We start from the raw sequence: 20,910 nt of genomic DNA on the forward strand, positions 1-20,910 counted from the left end.
CCAACAATTGCATTGGTTAACCATTTAAATATTTTGTTCAAAATTATATAAAACATGTTTTCAAAATAAATTCTGGATATTGATCAATGTGGTCTAGTGGGAGAATGCAAGAATTTCTATAAGGTGAGCCTAATTTATCAATGGTTGAGATCTCACTAAGGGTTGGATAATGTGATCGGGCACACCGGTGGACCCTGCTTAAGTTGTGATTAATTTAAAATAGTGTAGGAATGGTGCGCTATAGCTTTGTCACATGCACAATATTTTAGTTGGACTAGGATTGTCAAATTCATGTGGAGCCTAAGGGAAAGGAGTTTCGATAGATTTCAAACTCTTTAACCCTCAACACTATATAAAAAAGGCTGGGTCCCTAATCCTACACACGTTTGAAGTAGATTTCCCATCCTGGTGCTTCTTTGAAGGGTGTAAGGTACGAAAGATCCCAACAACTAAATTTCGGAAATGGCATCTAAACCAAGTACGAATTTTAGTTTAAATTTCTTGATCGACATCTCCAATACACTATTCGATCCTTTCAATTCTACATATTATTGTTAACATGATAAAATTTACCCTAACCAGCTAACTTGACCTTGATTTTAAGGCTGTGGTCATCTCATTTCCTATATGAGTTGGGTTTTGGTTGCGTTTTATCAACATAAAATTAAACAGTTGAGTTTGGGCTTGATGCGAGGCTCGACAGGTCATGAATATGATCCACTCTTTGCATTATCGTTAAGTATGGACTGTCATGCTAACATACATGCATGACACTCACATTATATGTTTAAAAAAGAAAAAATTTAAAATTAAAATTAAAACTAAATTTAATTATGATAGTTGTAATTACATTTATAGTAAAAGTTTGATTTTATATTAACTAAGATTTTTAAACATATGGTTGGTATTTCTATATATTTTTTATATAAAATAATTATTTATTTATTTATTTATATTTTTAATTAAATGGGTTAAGTGAGTTGGGTATGGATTAAACCCATCCTTACCATGCTCTAAATCCGAACCCACTGGAGTAGACCCATCGCCACCCGAGTGGACGGTATTCTCTTGCCTACAGTCGACCTAAGCTCTGTAGGCCCACCATGTTGTGTATGTGACATCAATTTTATCTATGGGGTTAAACTCTCGCTATTATTTCCTTGGACCAAAACTCATCCGGGTCCACCATGGGAACGGTGGGGATGAAGATGCTTGTTGTTTGTGGGGGCCATCATCTTGTCTAATGTGCCATCCAATCCATGAGTCTGGTGCACTCCATCAAGATGAAGTTACTATGCTTATCAAAAACTCAGGTGGTCCACGCCATGTGAATTTGGTGGTTTCAGTTTTGATTTTACACCGCTCCCTGTGATGTGGCCCACCTTAGTTTTATATCCTACTGATTATTTGGGCCATAGGTCGAAAATGATGTTGACCACCTGATGGATGGAACAGATGTCACATGGACTACATAGGGTGCCATAAAGAGCTTTGTGGTTGCTCAACCTACTGCCTGCGTGTAAGTGCAGCAGAGGATTCAGGTAAAGTGGATATTCTAGCAAGAAACCCGTGAGAGAATCCTCTTCATTTGAAGAAGAGTTATATGACACTCGGGTAGTGTATGATGCTTGATACGCCGGTGTTCAGAAATTGTATATTTGGCAATAATATCTCAAGTTAAACTGACTAGATTGTGAAGCCCACTGTCACCGAATCACTACCCCAATATCAGAATGGTTAAATAATCCTAACCTCTGATTCATAGACACTTTCTTGTAGAGATATGACCGTTCAATATTTTTCTTTTTTTAAAGGTCCATTTGATGTCCACCAATCGGAAAATCAGATAATCCAATGAGCTTAATTTTTTGTCCATGATATATTTACACTGGCTACCAAAGTTTGGATACTTTAATTTGCAATTTAAGTGCCTGCGTATCATTCATCACACTCTGCCAGAGTATCTAAGTTTTTCTCATTCAAGAATGCAAGTGTACTCGCTCCACTTTAGAAACAAGCCGCATATCTTTGTGGTCAGAACCACTCATCAATTAAACCTCAGTTTCTGAAAATCAGGCCCATCTGATCATCGGTTGGGTTAGAAGTATACCAACAATTTGATCCATTTGTACATGCGTGGCCCACCAGGTGATCATATCAGCATGATTTTTGAGACATTGGATCATGATCTTCAATCTATCACACGTGCCTCTCAGTTCCATGTGTGATGCGAGTAGCCGAGTACACTCGAGCTGAGTACACCTATCAGTTCTTCGTTTCTTTTCTTTTGTCACATAGGCCTTTCTTTTTCCTTTCTTTTTTTTATTTACACTGCAAGCAGCATCCAATCGTACTTGCAGCTCTCAACATCGTCATGTGATCGAGTACAGGAAAGGTACAACTACTGGGCCATACATAGCATGTTGGCTTTAGTGCCAATAATAGATTTCGCATTTTTGGTCCACTTGATCTGATGGGTGGACCAAATTGCAGGTTGGTACGTTGTGAATAGGGAGTATTTGATGCTCTGGCGGAGTGTGTACCTGATACACGGGCGTTGTACACTTGGTACACTTAACTCAAATAAAACCATATTCCAACCTGTCTGATCAATCGTAGATAGGTTAATACTCCCAAATTCTGATTGGTTGAACAATCATATCTGACTCATGGATACTCGTTTGCAGAATCCGAAGTGGGCTAATCATCATAATAGTAAAGTACATTTGACCTCTCTATTAATTATATTAATAATAGCTTATTTGCTTACTCTAAAAATATTAGTTCTTATTTTAAAAATATATTAGTTCTTATTTTAAAAATATATAGTTTGATAAAGCTCTAATTTTAGTACTACTTTTTTTTTTAAATCATAAAAATATACTTAAAAAGCAAGTGATGGAGATGTTACTTCTTTTTTTTTTTTTTTTTTTTGGTTATAACTTAAGCTAATGGGTGATCTAACATCTGGCTTTATACCCTATGAATAGGGAGTAATTGTGTGAACGATGGGGGATCGGCGCCCGCGCTCTTTGGCGATCTTTCTTTTGTTCTTTTTCGTATATGTTGTATGTTGTAGGGTATATAACATTAATTGTCGGTTTGGAGTCGCCACTAGCCACTTAATCTCAAAATCCCGCAGTCGGCTAGAACTAGCGGAATATGCAAGGTTGGAGAAATCCTAAGATTCTCCTAATTGACTCTGGTCTGCAATCCTGGATTCCGAGTAAGGGGCCTCGGTTATAAAGAGGGAAAGTATTAGGCACCCTCTCTGCCCGTACGAATGTATAGTCTCTACTTGGTGTGACAAGAAAATCTCAAGGGATGAATGATGTGGTCAGAGTAGGACTAGGCACACGCGAATTTCTGATGCGGCAAAATCCGAGATTTCGGCAAGCCACGGAGCATACGAATATGTCTAGAAGGCGGATGTGATGATGCTTATGCAAAAGTAAAGAAAAGTGGAATAGATCACTAGAAATTTCTAATGTGACAGGATCCGATATATGATAAGTTACAGAGCATACGTTCACAAGCGATCTAGAGAAGCAGAGGGGTTAAGAAGGAAAGAGATGTTATGATCAATACTTGCATATAAACAAAATGAAAAGATCTTTAGCTTGATCTTGAGTAAGCTAAGACATGGATTGCATCATGATCAACCTGAGCTAGACTTGTGGGGTTGAGAAGGTTGAGAGGAGATTAAGGGGTAGCTTAAAAATCTGATCTTGGAGGCTTGGGAGCACCTTCTCTCTCTCTCTCACTAGGATTTTGGAAATGAGAAGCTGTTCTCCTTCTTTGTGTGTGAAATGTAAAGAGGAGAGGGCTATTTATAGACTTTTCTGGTGGCATTGTGGTAATTGTTGAGTTTGAGAGGGGTAAAAGCTGAAATGACAGTTTGGGATTGGTTGAGGAGAGAGGAATGCCACGTGGCCTGCTCTCATTAATTCTTGGAGGTTGGTAAAATGGTAAATAAGATGGGTTGGGGGAGTAAATCCATATGAAAGTTGACTTTGGGATGAGAAACAGTTGTTGCTCGGAGGAGACACATGTCCGTTTCTGGAGCGGCAGTCGGATTACCGCCCACGATAGTCCGACTACCGCCCAGGCTTGGGTTGGTCCGGGCTTGGTCAATGGGCTTTATTTGGTTCTCTGGCTCATCCGGAAGTCTTCTTTTGGGCTTTTGGGCTCAAATGGGTGTGTTTTTTTACTATGCTTTGGCTTTGACGATATTTTGGGGTTCGGATTAGGGTTTAGGCTAGGGTTAGGCTGGGTTTAGGGTTTGGTTCGGATTAAGATATGAGCTGGGATTAGGATATGATCATGGTTCCCGGATTGTCTTAGCTTTCTCAAGATACTAGCCTGGGTGGGGTGTCTACAAATTAATGCTCTGAGAGAGTGTGTACCTGATACGCAAGCGTTGTATAGTTGGCATACATTAACTCAAATAGAATCATATTCCAACTTGTGTGATCAATTGTAGATAGGTTATACTTCCAAATTTTGATTGGTTGAACAATCCTATCTGGTTCACGGATACTTAATTGCCGAATCCAGGTGGACTAATTAACGTAGTAGTAAAGGGTTATCTGGCATCTCTATTAATAAGAGTTTATTTGCTTACTCTAAAAATATTAGCTTTTATTTTAAAAATAAACAGTTTCATAAAGCTCTAATTTTATTACCATTTTTTTAAAAGAAATTCACAAAAAAAAAAAAAAGACCCTTAAAAAACAAGTGATGAAGATATTACTTTTTGTTTTTTAAAAGCTTATTTGGATTAAGCAGGTAAGCATTTTGGTTGATTTAGGACAAGTTTGTTATTTTACCTTTTTAATGATTCCCATCTTACCTTTTTCTATTTTCTTACAAATTTTGTAAGGTGGGCTCACATGATTAATGGCCCATATTGAAGGTGGGCCCACATGCTAAATGAACCAAAATTATGATGTTTGATCGTCATATTAGTTAAAATCTTAGTTCTATAATCCATCTAAATTAGGGCCTACAATTTGGTCAGTTTAATTTAGTTGCTTCTATTTCATTTGCACACTTTTTTATGAGAGTGGATTAGATGCAACCCTTGTTAATGCACTGATTTGTGCATCTTGTTTGTCAATCACGTGAGTTCATGTGTCATGTAGTCGGTTGAGCCCTTGAAAGCTAAAGATCAAAGATACAAGAAGATGTTAAGCATCAAGGAATAAAGAACAGGTAAATGAGGTGCCTTGGTGACCTTAACCAAAAACAATCATAAACCTATAAATGATCTTAACCTTTATAGGTAATCCTTATGTGATCATCCCTTAGCCTTAGGAGTCTTATTGAAACATGATAAAATATGGTATAAAAGGTCTCAAGCTGCTAGAAAACAAACTACTCAAACCAGCACACTCAAGGATGTGCTCGAGCGAAGCTTGATCGATCGAGTCAATCGACCAAACATGGCCAAAAATGTCCAACAAACATCTGACCTAAATGTGATTCAGTTTGAGTGCTCAAAGCATGAGCTCAATCGAGGAATCTTCGATTCCTCTCAAGTGATCAAGCTCGTTCGATCGAACATGATCAAAACTGTCCAATAAGTTTACTATACCATTTTTCGCCTACCTCGATTGATCGAGAGCCAGGCTTGATTACTTGAACCTAGTCGTTGGAGATCCATTGGAGAACTTTTTTATAAATATTGCTTCAAATCTTTGGACAAATGTGAGGAGTTTTCAGTGCAAATACAGGCTAGGTATTTTTTCACTCATATTAAACATCTTAGACCACTATCAAAAGAGTTTCATGCCAATTTTCATATGATCCTTCACTCTAATGAGCATTTCATTTTCCTATTCAAAAATATGGATGAACTCTTACCTTTCTAGAGATTAGACACTATGCTTATAATTATATACTTGTTTAAATTCTCTAGAAGACCATTCTAGGTAAATCATCTAGGATTACAATATTCTCATGAGTTGTAAGAGATTCCCCCATTCTTCCTTACCTTAGTCACCTCATTGGCACTTCATATGTAAGACAAACAACCGTAAGAGTTGAAGCATTGGTAATATATCATCATCAACAATTGAGGGAGCAATCGAGGAGTTGATTCAAGCATGTGAGAGCTGTGAAGAAGTGACTCAAGATCGATGCATCAAAAGGGGCTCAATTCAACAAGTTGTCAAATTATAAGAGACTGCACACTCATTTCTCGTGTAGGATTGAGTGTAGAGTTTGTAACCTAAAATTGCGTACGTTCTTATACAGGACCGTTTCACCAATGACACGGGTGAATATGTGTGTAAGTCCTTGTGTAGACCACCAGACATAGGTGTGTACGTGTTAGTCTTCGTGGGAGCCTCCGCGAGAACAAACGTAAGTCTTTGGATTAAGACTTAGGTTTTGGTTAGCCAATAGAAAATCAATTAAAGTCTCTTGTGGGAGCCTCCGCCGAGAGTGTATGCTAGAGTCCTTGTGTAGGCTTGTAAAGGTTAGAGGTGAACTTGATTTAAAACCTCAATAGTAAAATTCGGTAAACTCATGCGTTGATTGCATCCACTGGGAGTGGAGTAGGGAAACTAAAGCACTTGTTTAATTATGCTTATGTGATTGAGTGATGAATTGTATATATGCATGTGATGCAGGACATGTTCATAACCCCAAGTATAGGGTTGTGATGTAGTAATAACTCGTGAGAATGAGGTCGAATCTACCGGGACTAAACTTGTACGTATTCTAAAAAGAACTAGAACTAGAATTAGAAGAAGATCTAAATCTGAATTCTGGAATAAAAAAAGAGTAATTGTGAATAATATTTAAACTATCAATTAAAGGTGGGAACTAAGGTGCCAAGGATCCACTTGTAGCTATTAAAATACTACCTTACTTGATTCAATAAACATTATTAAAATTGGAGTCATATCCTATCCAATTGGAAGATAAAACAATTTAAATTAAATTAGAACTTTTCATTAACGTAATTCTTAATGGAGGAGAATTATGAAGATTGGAAGGCATTCCATCACCCTACCATGCCCAAAAGACGATAGTGAATAATGTGATTTACCAATCTCACTATCTCGAAATAGGAAAAGAAGATATCCAAAGCTATCACATCATTTATTATAATTTGAGTCACAATAGATCATAGAAAATTAAAAATATTCATTAATATCAAACTAAAAATTAATGAAATTTAATAAGAATAAGAATCAAAGCAAAATAAACATCCTAATACGCTACAAGCTTCACCTCTTAGCCCTAACTAAGAGGTTTAGCTAATTATAGACATGATTGAAACCAAATCTCTTAAACAAAGCATAAAAAATAAACTAGGGAAGAAGAAAAACTTTTTGGCGGCTGCTTCACCCTTGTGTTATGCTCCTTGAGACCTTTCTAAACCCTAGAAGATGCTTTGGATCATCCTAGGGAGTCCTATTTATATTTGTGAAACTCCAACTTTCACACTGAGTTGGAAAAATCTAGAAATCACCTCAAATTTACGCACTCTGCGCAGTTTTTCAAAATAGACTCGGGGTTTAAACCACCTCAAATTTAGCACTTTACGTAGTTTTCCAAAATATACTCTAAGTTTCAGAATATGCTTTTCAGGACAATTTCAAAAATATGTTTGTTTTTAAGACAATTTCAGGATTCCTTTTCTTCACTTCAAATCTTTTATTTTCTTCATTCCTCACTTGGTTTTATTGGATCTTTGGCATGTGAATTCTTTATTAATGACTTACAAATCTCCAAATCTTTACTTAGTAATCTTTTAAGTATAAATCTTTCTTTTGGCATCAATTTCACATTAAGCTCTCAAAATCACCTTGCACATGAAAACATGCATAATTAAATCGATTAAGAACTATCATGTTTATAAAACCAAGGTATAAATAGGGAGAAATATGTAATATTTCACACTCAATATAGGACATGAAATTAACCATGGAGTGCAAGAAATCAAGTTTGTGATTATGTCAATATTAAACAGTTACAAAATTCACATCTTACATACTATCAAATATTCAGGAAGGGAAATCTATGAGGGTCCAAGCCTATACAACCATTAGGGCTGGGTCAAATAAAATTATAAGCCAAATAAGCCCAAAGGAGTGTAAGAATCACACATTCTTGCATAGGATTGTTCCCGATTCAAGAGATTCACTAAGTTTCAATTTGGGGGAAAATCTATGGTTTGAAAATTGGGAAAAATTGAGATTCGGGACCCTTTTGGGTAATGAATTTTGGATTACAAGGTTTTCTAGATGACGGTTAGGGATCGGTCTAGGTATTCGAGGGTACAGGGACTAATTTAACAATTCCGTTGTACCACATGTTAATCATGTTTAACAGTGAATATTAGGGGTAAATCTAAGGGGGTTTAGGTAAAGGATTAATGGGGGATCCTATGGGGAGGTTTTAAGCCAAAAGAAAAAGAAAAAAGAGAGAAAGAAAGAAACAGAAGGGAAAAGAGGACCTAGGATGGTTCACGCATGCTGGACAGCAGGTTGGCCTGGATGCACATGTGTTATTGGACGTCCATATGTGTGTGAGGCCCACAAAATCGAGAAAGGACTCTTAGGTTAGGATCGACCAGGGGTGAGTTGTTTTCATACAAAAAATCACTTCGATCCAGCAATAGTTTATGCTTATCCCTTTTCCATTTGATTGGATCTGGGTTTTGTTTTGTCAACTCAAAATTATATGGCGTGGCTGGTTACGAATAGTCTACACCTTGCCTCCTTGCTAAATGTATTATATATTATAACATTTTTTATTTTTTTAGCTTGTTAGTACACCCCACGGTCAATTCACACTTCACTGTTAGCCACCCCCACTAGGAAATCGATACCAAGACCTCAGTGTTGAAACGAGGTATCCTTCACTCAGTCTACCACTTGAGTTATGGATCAAGGTGTTATATATTATAACATAATATAAGTTTAAATAGCCGTAAATTTGATTAAGCTAGTTGTAATTTGGATTATAATAAGGGTTTAATTTTATATCAGTTAATATTCCTAAATATGTTGTTGATATCTTTGTATGTTTATATAAAATATTTTTATTTTTATTTTTATATTTTTAATAAAATGAGTTAAGTGTGTTGGGTTTGGATTAATCTATTTATAAATGAATTGGGTTGATATTTTTAATCATTTAATAAATAGATTCAGTTTGAGTTGGATCAAACTGGTTAGAACCTGAGCTTGACCTGACTTAAACTCAGCTGAAGTTGACCCATTGCCACTCCTAGTTGTAACTTTTCACACACCCGCAAATGTATATGAGGAGAGAGATTCCACTTACTTGTCAGTGACTTACATCTCTCTCTCTCTCTCTCTCTCTCTCTCTCTCTCTCTCATCGGCGGTAAAAAAATAAAAAATAAAAAATACTTATAAAATAGGATAATATGTAAACAATTTATGTCTGAAAAAGTTACTATCATCCAAATAACCCACCAAAATATGCATGTTTGTAGAATTAAGGGAGTCAGCCAACCTAAGAAAAAAAAAAAAAACACTTGGATGGCTGATTTATTTGTGAGCATTTAAGTGTGTTTTTTGGACCAACATAGCCAATCAGGCCCTACAAAACCAAGACCTCAAAACTTAGGCATTTAAGTGTGTTTTTTTGAACCATTCACATTTGGATTCTATGATAACCTGGCCATCATAAGAAACATTTGTTAATGGTTGATTGCATATAAAGATGAATGTTTATTGGTTCATATTAAAATTCAAAATTCAAAAGTTGGGATCATCACCATTGCTTCTATATGGTAGTAACGGGAATATGAATGGTCTAGATCAATAGTCTAAGGATGCAATAAGGTGGCCACCGCAAAGAGCAAACTATTCTAAAAGAACCCTTCAATGTGGTAAGAATGTTAACTCAATTCCCAGCGACATTTCATCCTTTTTATTATCCTGACTCCCAAATGAAAGAGATCCATTCTCAAACAAGACATAATGTGATGTATGGATTCTATAGTGACCCATCTAAAACCCAGGTCGGTGGTTATCGGTGTTGTGGTCCATAATGATGCATGTGTTTTATCCATGCAGTTCATTTGCCAGCTTATTCTAGGCCAGTAGGCAAAAAATAGGCATATCTAAAGCTCGGGTGGAAGTAGTGGTTATTTAATGCCCACCTTTAAAATTCTATTGAGGGCTACAAAAATTTTGGATCTAGTTTATATCCCTTCGTCCATGTCTCCGGCTGGGAATGGACGGGAGCTTTGAGTGGTGACCGTGATGTATGGGTATAATCCACACCGTTCATCCATTTATCCATATCATTTCAAGATACACATCGAAAACTGAGGCAGATAAAAGACACAGGTGGACCACACAATGGGGATTAAAATCTTACCATTGAAAACTCCTTTGGGGCAAAGAAGTTTTGAATCAAGCCGACATTTGTGTTTTCCCTTCATCTAAACTTTATGAATAGGTTAGATGGTAAATAAACATCAGGCCCTAAGAAAGTTTCAATGATAAGCATCATCGCCATGATGCCTGTAGTGCGGTCCACTCTAGCCTGGGACTTTCGTAATTTTTGGTCCCATTCCATATAATTCCACGGAAAAGCAGATGGACGGTGTGAATAAAACCCATACATTATGGTGGCCACTCAAAGCTCTTGCCCATTCCTAGCCGGAGAGGACGGGAGTAAGACATAATCTGCATCCGTATGTATGACCTAATCAATGAGTTCTGTTGGGGAAAAAATATGGCAAGTCCGGAGACTCGGTTATGGAATGGATCAACTCTACTAAAACTGACCGAAGGATCCGAGCCTATAGTTCGGATCGAGCATGATAAAGCCAAAGGAGAGACTCGCTCGGATTTGTAGGAAATGAATCCCGACCGAAGTTGAGAGTCGAGAGCCTTAGGCAGGTATAGGACGCATCGAGCTAACTCGGTTAATAAGGCAGTAACGTCTAAAAAGACCTATTAAAGGTCCTAAATCAGAAAGCCGCCTGACCAACTATAAAAACAACCCATGTATGGTTGGTTGTAGTATCGGCTATCGGATAGAAGGAAAACATCGGCCCTGAACCGACCCAGTTTCGTCCCATAGTAGGCAAAAAGTCTCCTATGTAAGCCAGCCGAGATTACGGATCTATTGAGGCCGAGTCAAGCAAGGGAGAGACGGTGTAATCTTAAACACCGTCTCTAGAATTTTGTAGGAGGATCCCCGATCCCGGAAATCTCGAGATTGGGAAGTATCCATAAAAAAAATATCATCTAAATCAAATCTCCAAGATATCAGGAAAGAATCCCCATACAGTGGGATCCTCCTCCTCTTATAAATAAGAGAGACTCCAAGGATGAAAGGTACGCAAAAACACTCTCTCCAAAACCCTTTCAATACAATAAGACCCAGATTCCTAGCCTGACTTTGGCATCGGAGGGTCCCCTGCTCTAGCCAGGGTCTCCTTTGTCTTTTTCCTGTGCAGGTACTCGAAGGTATACCGAGGGACGACCAGATATTTACATCAACAGTTTGGCACCTTCTGTGGGAACCGATACAAAAAGTCTTTTCCTACGCTCTATCTAGAGGTTAAAAAACGTGCTTTAATGGTGGTTACTAGAAGAACGGTCCCAGAAGATCCTAACGAGACTGCCGCCGTTGAGCTGTCGGATGCAAATGTTGTTCGAAGGACTCAAGGCCAGAATTGCGTTGCTCGACCAGCAACCTCCGTTAGGACGAGAAACACTCAGCGGAACCGAGGTAATGGGCGACTGGATAAAGAGGTACAGGAACTTAGATCTGACATCAACGTCATGAAACAACTGTTGGAACAAATACACCGGCAGCAAGTTTCACCGGGTGCTCAGCCAGCTAACGCTCCACAGCAAGTTGTTGATCCCAAACCTGATGCTTCGTAACCGACAATCCCTCAGAAAATTCAGCCCCAAGGTCCGTCCGAGCTGGCTCCCGCTCATCCCCCACTGACCTCCAACATGAAATTGATCGGCGAAGATGAAGTCGGCCTCCGATCGAGGGAATGGCCGAAAGTAACGAACCTTGGAAAGCTGACCTCCAAGATTTCAGGAGGGAGGTACAGGAGGAGATCGAAGATGCGAAGCAAGGTCGTGATTCGCGTCAGAATCGGCCTGAGATAAAAGCGTCCTCATTTGTGGAGGAAGTGATGCAGGCCCGATTACCAGAGCGTTTCCGTCTTTCGCAAATTACGTCTTTCACGGGTAAAACCGACCCAACTGAGCACATTGAATGCTTCCGAACGTACATGGAACTACATGATGCCTCAGACGCCATGATGTGCCGAGCCTTCTCCCTCACATTAGCCGATGTAGCTCGACTTTGATTCAAATAGCTGAAACCGAAGTCTATCCGAACTTTCACAGAACTTAGTGACGCCTTCCTTACCAATTTTATTGGCGGGAAGAAGAAGCTGAAACCTCCAACGCACCTGAACAATATAGTATAAAAAGAGGGAGAATTGTTGAAAGACTATATCAAACGGTTCAACTTCGAATTACTCCAAGTTCGAAAACATTCGGAGGAGACAGCACTCAACTCCATCATGCAAGGTGTAAGGGACAAGCCATTCTTGACGTCCTTAGATAAGAATCCACCCAAAACTTTGGCAGAGTTCATGACTCAGTCGGATAAGTACGCAGATGCTGAAGAAACGTGGAACTTGCTCGAGGCTGTCTAGAATGCAAAAACCACAGCCAAAGGGTCGGCCAAAAATGAGGTTGACTTGGCCGGAGGAAAAAAGCGCAAGGACGACCGAGCGCACAACGAACGCAAGTTAGGCAAGCGACCCGACTGAATGTTCTCTACATACACTCCGCTTAACAAGCCTCGAGAATAGGTGCTGATGGAAATCAAAAGTGAAGGATTCGTGAGTTAGCTAAATAAGCTTCGGAGTAATCCAAACCGGCGGAACAAGGACAAGTACTGTCACTATCATCGCGATCACGGTCATAGTACAAGTGATTGCTATCATTTGAAGGAGGAGATCGAAAGGCTTATCTGAGAAGGCCGGCTTAAATAACACGTCAAAAGAACAGGAACAACGGAAGAATAACTGAGCGACAACCGACCTACGGAAGAAATCCGGACGATAGTCGGAGGACCCCTGTGTGGCGGCAACTCAAATAACGCCCGAAAAAACCACGCCAGGAGTCTCAGCCGACCTGAGTCCGACATTCTGATCATAGCTCTGCCTTCGAAAGAAAAGAAGAAGGAAAAGTACTGTATCTCGTTCACTGATGAAGATGCCCGAGGGATTCATCATCCACATGATGATGCATTGGTCATGACTCTGACCATTGCAAATCGAAAGGTGTTCCGCATTCTCGTCGACACAGGGTCATCGGCTGACGTATTATTCACTCAGGCTTTCGACAGGATGGGTGTTGAACGATCCGTGTTACGACCGGTTCGTACCCCGTTGGTAAGATTCTCGGGGGGACAGATACTCCTAGAGGGGATCATTCACTGCCCCTCACAGCCAGGAATCATCCGTACCAAGCGATAACAATGGTTGATTTCCTGATAGTCAACCAATCGTCCGTGTACAATGCTATACTCAGTCGACCCTCTCTGAGTATCCTCCGGGCCATCGTATCTATGTACCACCTCTCTATGAAATTCTAGGAGTCGTCAAAGGAGATCAGCAGGACGCTAGGCGTTGCTACATGATAGCTGTAAAGAGACCCACCGAGAAAGCTCCAGCAGAAGTATCAATTATCGAGTCACTAGACTCCCAGGTCGAGACGCATGAACGAGGGCAGCCAGTTGAAGATCTTGTTTCAGTGCCCTTGGTTGAGGCAGACGAGTCCAAAACGATGCAGGTTGGCTCGTCTCTGCAACCACCTTTAAGGGATAATTTGATAGCCCTACTCTGACGATATGCTGACATATTTTCTTGGAGCCATGAAAACATGTGAGGAATCGACCCGTCAGTGATTACCCACCGACTCAATGTCGATCCGAACTATCGACCAATCCGACAGAAGCGACGATCTCTCGGCCCCGAAAGGTACGCTATCATAGGAGAAGAGGTTGGCAAGTTCCTCAAGGTAAAATTCATAGAAGAGATAAACTATCCAGAATGGGTAACAAATGTCGTATTGGTGAAGAAGGCTAACGGCAAATGGCGAGTCTGTATCGACTATACTGACCTAAATAAAGCCTGTCCGAAGGATAGCTTTCCTCTTCTAAGGATAGACCAGTTGGTGGATAGTACCGCGGGGCATGAACTTCTTAGCTTTATGGATGCGTATTCAGGATATAATCAAATTGTAATGCATCAGTCCGATAAATCTAAAACAACCTTTGTCACTGACAAATGCCTTTATTGTTACCGTGTGATGCTATTTGGTTTGAAAAATGCTGGGGCAACTTATCAAAGATTGGTGAACAGAATATTTGCTCGGCTGATCGGCCGACCGATGGAAGTGTACATTGACGACATGCTTGTCAAAAGTGTACGTGCGACTGACCACATAGCCGACCCAAAAGAGATGTTCCTCATCTTATGTAAGTTTCGAATGAAACTGAACCCAAGCAAGTGCGCCTTTGGCATAAGCTCGGGAAAGTTCTCGATTTCTTGGTCAGTCAGCGAGGGATAGAAGCTAACCCGGAAAAGATAAAAGTCCTGTCGACATGGAGTCTCCAAAAACGATTAAAGATATACAAAGATTGACTGGGCGAGTAGTAGCCCTTAATCGCTTCCTGTCCAGAGCCACGGATAAATGTCTCCCGTTCTTCAGACAATTGAAGGAACGACAAACGTCGAAATGGACGGAAGAGTGCAAAGCAGCATTTCAGCAGTTAAAGTCGTACCTCGGATCTCCCCCAATCTTATCGAAACTGGAGTCAGGAGAAGCTCTATTGTTGTACCTGGTGGTGTCCGAGGCAGCAGTTAGCTCGGCCCTGATACGTGAGCACGAAAGAAAGCAACTGCCGGTTTGTTACGTCAGCAAAGCACTATTACCAGTGGAGACGAGATATCCACTCTTGGATTCTACAGAAATTGTATGCATCCGGCCAACTCACGAAATGGGTGATCGAACTCAGCGAATTCGACATTCAATATAAGCCGAGAGTAGCAATCAAAGGGCAAGCTATGGCCAACTTCATTGCCGAAGTAACACCGCAGGCCAACCCACGAATGGGCATACTGCCGAGCCCGTTAAAGAATTAACCACTGCTTCTCTCGTCTCATCGGCTGACTCGATACCCTGGAAACTGTATGTCAACGGTTCCTCCAACTTTAAGGCAAGCGGGGCAGGAGTAATTCTAGAAACTCCAGATCAAACCTACATGCAGTATGCCTTAAGACTTGGATTTCAAGCATCAAACAATACAGCTGAATACGAAGCGTTGTTGCTCGGCCTTCGACTCGTGACCAGCCTGGGAGTTAGGCATCTAAATATTTTCAGCGATTCTCAACTGGTTGTTAACCAAGTTACCGGTGCATACCAAATACAGAAAGAACAATTAAAAGCATATATGGAGAAAGCTAAAGAACTGATCAAAGGCTTTCAATGTTGTGTCGTTACTCGAATCCCTCGGACAGAGAATACCAAAGCCGACCTGTTAGCAAAACTTGACTCCACCGACGAAGACAATATACCCAAGTATGTTCCGGTCGAGTATGTAGCTAAGCCGAGTATCGAGGAACCGGTTAGCTCGATCGTACATACAATCGACTCGGAACCTTTTTGGATTGATCCGATCGTCCGATATCTCAATAAGGGTGAGTTGCCTGAAGACCGCGACGATGCCCGACGATTAAAGATCTGAGCCTCCCGTTATACCATATTTAACGAGACGTTATACAAAAAAGGTTATTATACTCCACTGTTGTGATGTCTAAACCTCAGCGAAGTGGACTATGTACTACGGGAAATCCACGAAGGGATCTGCGAAAACCATTCACGAGAACGGTCACTCGCGCATAAGGTATTGCGTCAGGGATACTACTGGTCAACCATCCAACACGACGCTCGTAAGCTCGTTCAGAAATGCGATAGATGTCAGAGATTCGCAATTTACCCGAGACGACCTCTAGAAGCATTGACACCTATGACCGGTCATTGGCCTTTCGCACAATGGGGAATCGACATCATAGGCCCACTCCCAGTTGGAAGAGGCCAAACTAAATTCGCTGTCGTGGCCGTAGATTACTTTACGAAATGGGTCGAGGCTGAGCCATTGGCGAGAATAACCGAACAAAAGATCATTGATTTCATATGGAAGAACATTGTCTGTCGGTTCGGAATACCCCAGACCATTGTTACCGACAACGGAAAGCAGTTCGACAATAACATCTTTCGAGAAATGTGTGGCAACTTCGGGATCAGAAATGTGTACTCATCGCCCTACCACCCTCAGACGAACGGGCAGGTTGAGGCAGTCAACAAGATCATTAAACACCACCTCTGGACCAAGCTCGACCGAGCCAAGGGAACGTGGGCTGAAGAACTCCCGAAAATATTATGGGCATATCGAACTACAGCACGAACTGCTACAGGCAAAACTCCTTTCTCCCTTGCTTATGGCTTGGAAGTCGTCACTCCGATCGAGATTGGGTTGCCTTCGACCCGAGTCAGTTCATTTGACGAAGAGGATAATGAACAACTCCTAGCACTCGGACTCAATCTTGTGGACGAACAAAGAGAAAGAGCTCAGCAACTTACGAGAGCTCGGTAACAGCAGGTTACTCGGTTCTACAACGCCCGAGTCAAGGTCAAACGTTTTCAAGTGGGAGACATGGTTCTCCGAAAGACGTTCTTCAATACTAAGGAAGCCGGCTCAGGTACGCTAGGACCCAACTGAGAAGGGCCCTATATTATCTCAGCCACCATTCGACCAGGGACATATCAGTTGGAAGACCTAACCGGACGACTACTGTCTCACCCGTGGAACGTTGAGCATCTGAAAACCTATTACCCTTAAAGTCCACACGACAAAGCAATGAAAAAGACTCGGAAAAAAACAGGCATGTAAACTGAGTCAAAAATGAATAAAATGAAACTGATCATATTCATTTATTAGCATATTACATTGAGTTACATCTTGTTTCGGCAATACATTATTAGACTAGAAAGGGGCAAAAGAAAGGTCGGCCACAACGTGCGAATGTCTTCTCCGGTTAATGCTATTCTCGAGCTTGCCGAGAGCCGGTGTTAGTGCCACAAATGGAGCCGATGATGGTACCAAAAACCAAGTTCCCAGCTGAGCTCGTGTGAGTGCCAAAAAATGGAGCTGATGATGGTACCAAAAATCGAGCTCCGAGGCTCTCAAGGGTCATTCAGAATGACCTCTGGAGCCTGAGTCGCTTTAGGCTTGGCCCCGGCACAAACCGCAACGTCGTCAGGCTCGACAGCTTCAGTCGGTGGATCCTTGGGAGGCCCATCCTCAAAATTTGAGAGGTCAAGGTCGGGGAAAAATTGCTTCACCCCTTCAATGCAAGGTCGGTACCCACTCGCGTATAGGCTGTCTCTCTCGTCCTCGAACTCCGGAGATTCAAGAAAGTCTTTTACGGCCTTCTCTCCCGCCTCTTTCTTGGCCACACCTCGAGCATTGCTTTAGTATCGGCCTTCAGCCGGCTTAGCTTATCCTCGGAGGCGTCATGAGCCAGGCGAAGTTGCCAACTCTCATCAGTGGCCCCTTTAAGCAGCTAAGCCATCCGAGCATATTCGGCTCTAGCGTCTTCAGTCGCCTTCCGAGCCAAGCTCAACTCGCCAGTCAAACGGCCGACCCTAGTGGAGGCTATCTTAAGTTAGGCTTCTGCCTCTGTTGCCCGTCTCTGAGCCGCTTCAACGTCCGCCACGTTTTTCTGAGCCTTCTCGGCCTCGATCAGGTCTACGCTGGCTCTCAGTAGACAGGGAACGAGCTGCACAAAACAAAAAAAAAAATTGACTAAGTCCGATTAAAGCTGAAAAGGACAAGGAGCTAGAGAACAAAATTTGAAACCACACCTGAAGCAAGACCTTTGTGGCATGGGAGAGTATCCGACTCCCAGGAGCTTCGAAGATGGAAGCGAATTCCCTTTCACTCCTGGCCGAAACAGCCCAAGGCACCATATCTGCCACGGCCCGACGGAAGGAGGATTGCTCCTACAGACCCGTCTCCTCCCTTGAACTCTCCCCCCTCTGCTCCTCTCTACGCCCCAAGACTCGTTCAGCGACCTGTGTTGGTTCGAGAGTCGCTCGGGACTCGGCAGGAACGACTTCCGCCCTCTCTTTGGGGTCAGAAAGATCGACGATGGGCGGGACGACCGAGGGGGCGGCGACGGGGACGGAAGGCTCCGCGACCAAGGGAGCGGTCTTAGCCTTCTTTGGAGGCCGGGGCACCAACAGAAGGACTGACCTAGGGGGAGCCTTTAACTTCGACGGTCTCAGGAGGGGTCGAGCTTCGGCCATTTCTGTGTCAGACAAAACACAGAATCAGAAAAATTCAAAAAGAATGTGCCTGAGTAATTCAAAGTTATTTGTCACTGACGAGTCCAGGCCCGAGAGAAGAAGACGCTCCGGCTGTAAAAGGGACTTCCAAGACCTATCTTCTGGGCTCAACTTCCACAAGTCTTTGATCCGAGCTAAAGCATTGGCTACTAACTTCTGCTTTCTCTTGGAGATATCCGCAGAAGACGTTCAGTTAGACTCAAGAGGAGATTAGTAAAACAAGACAAGGAAAAAGGCGTGCCGAGTCACCTGCTTTAGAGAACACCCGGGGAACGAGGGATTTGAATAACTCAGGCTCGGCAATTTTCCAGTGACCACATGCCAGAACCACCTCTCTCTCCAGTGCTTATTAGAAGTAGGAGGGTCAGTTATCAAAGAACCACCCTTGTTCCGCCAAGCACTCAAAAAATACCAGCCGGGCTGTGAAATATTCAACCGAACTTGGTATAAATAGAGGAACTCGTCCACAGTCAGTGGGGGCTGCTCAGTCTCAACCCATAACACTGCACATTCAAACAAGTTCCTCTACCCATTCGGGACTATCTGCCCAGGAGCAATCCTGAGTCGGGAAAGAAAATCCCGAACAATGGGTTGTAGAGGAAGATGCAAGCCACATTGCATGGCAACTTGAAAAATTGCGACCATCCCAGGAGGGGGATGGTCAGGCAACTCATTCGAAAGCGGAAGTTGAAGAATTACTGAGTCAGGGACATGATACCCTATTCAGATCCTATTTAAGTCCATTTCAGTCAAAACTGAGGGAACCGGCCCCTTTTGTTCGTCTCCGACCTCCTCACTCTCGGCAGCCTCTTCTTCTTCGGCCGCTAACTCAGCGAATCGAACCAATCTCCGTAGGGGGACCGACTCAGTGGTTCCCCCAAACTCGGCCCTCATCGGTCTCCCAGGAAGAGCCGATTCAGAAGTTCCTAATTCTTCCTCTTCTTCCTCTAAGTCATCCCCTAGGAAAAATGGGGTGGGCCTGCCGGGACATGTCTCAAGACAAAGGGGTCCTCAGGGGCAGGGCGTTCCGCTGGGGTCCCACTGGACATCCTAGCGGAGAGCTGGTAAGCCTCATTGGCACTCATCGTCATCTCCGCCAATAAGGAAGGCGATTCCGAAACATTTCAAAAATGCTCTGTTTCGCCCTCATCACCAGAAATCTCCCCATGGGGATTTGAAGGATACATAGTCACTAAATGTCGAAAAAAAATAAGGGAAAGATAAGACTCACCGGAAGGATGACAAGCACACAGTTGAGGAGACAAGAAGGCAAAGACGGAGAAGAAAGGCAAACCGCAAACACAGCTGAGGAGGGAGAATAGGGGAGGAAAATGAATAAGGCAGACAAAATTGCTAAAGTCGATCCCACTCTTCCTTTTATAGCCGAGCCACGTGGCAGTAGCATTTAAGGAGGAGTCAAATCGACGCCTGTTTCGACTCCCCCGCCCGACGCGTGGCACACGCCAACTGACGCAAGTAATGCCTCCGCCACGTGTTCGACGCTCATAAGCGGACGACATGATTCAACGGTTGTCCGCTCGTGCGACCTCGAGTAACGATCCGTCGCACATCAAGAACGACACAAGAAGCAATAAATACTCCATCATAACCTTGGTCTGTAATACAGTACTCCTTAGTGTCGGTTTAACTGACACAAGGAGTAGGGGGCTTACTATTGAGGAAAAAATATGACAAGTCCGGAGACTCGGTTATGGAATGAACCAACTCTACTAAAACTGACCGAAGGATCCGAGCCTATAGTTCGGATCGAGCATGATAATGCCAAAGGAGAGACTCGTTCGGATTTGTAGGAAATGAATCCCGACCGAAGTTGAGATTCGAGAGCCTTAGGCAGGTATAGGACGCATCAAGCTGACTCAGTTAATGAGGCAGCAATGTCTAAAAAGACCTGTTAATGGTCCTAAATCAGAAAGCCGCCTGACCGATTATAAAAACAACCCATATATGGTTGATTGTAGTATCGGCTATCGGATAGAAGGAAAACATCGGCTCTGAACCGACCCAATTTCGTCCGATAATAGGCAAAAAGTCTGCTATGTAAGCCAGTCGAGATTACGGATCTATTAAGATCAAGTCAAGTAAGGGAGAGACAGTGTAATCTTAAACACCATCCCGAGAATTTTGTAGGGGGATCTCCGATCCCGAAAATCTCGAAATCGGGAAGAATCCATAAATAAAATATCACCTAAATCAAATCTCCAAGATATCAGGAAAGAATCCCCATATGGTGGGATTCTCCTCCTCTTATAAATAGGAGAGACTCCAAGGATGAAAGGTACGCAAAAACACTCTCTCCAAAACCCTTTTAATATAATAAGACCCAGATTCCTAGCCTGACTTTGGCATCGGAGGGTCCCCAGTTATACCGAAGGACGACCAGATATTTGCATCAACAAGTTCAATGGCAAATAAACAATTAACAATTAAGTAGGCCCTAGG

Source organism: Magnolia sinica, chromosome 18, assembly GCF_029962835.1.
Source record: "Magnolia sinica isolate HGM2019 chromosome 18, MsV1, whole genome shotgun sequence".
Taxonomy (NCBI): Eukaryota; Viridiplantae; Streptophyta; class Magnoliopsida; order Magnoliales; family Magnoliaceae; genus Magnolia; species Magnolia sinica.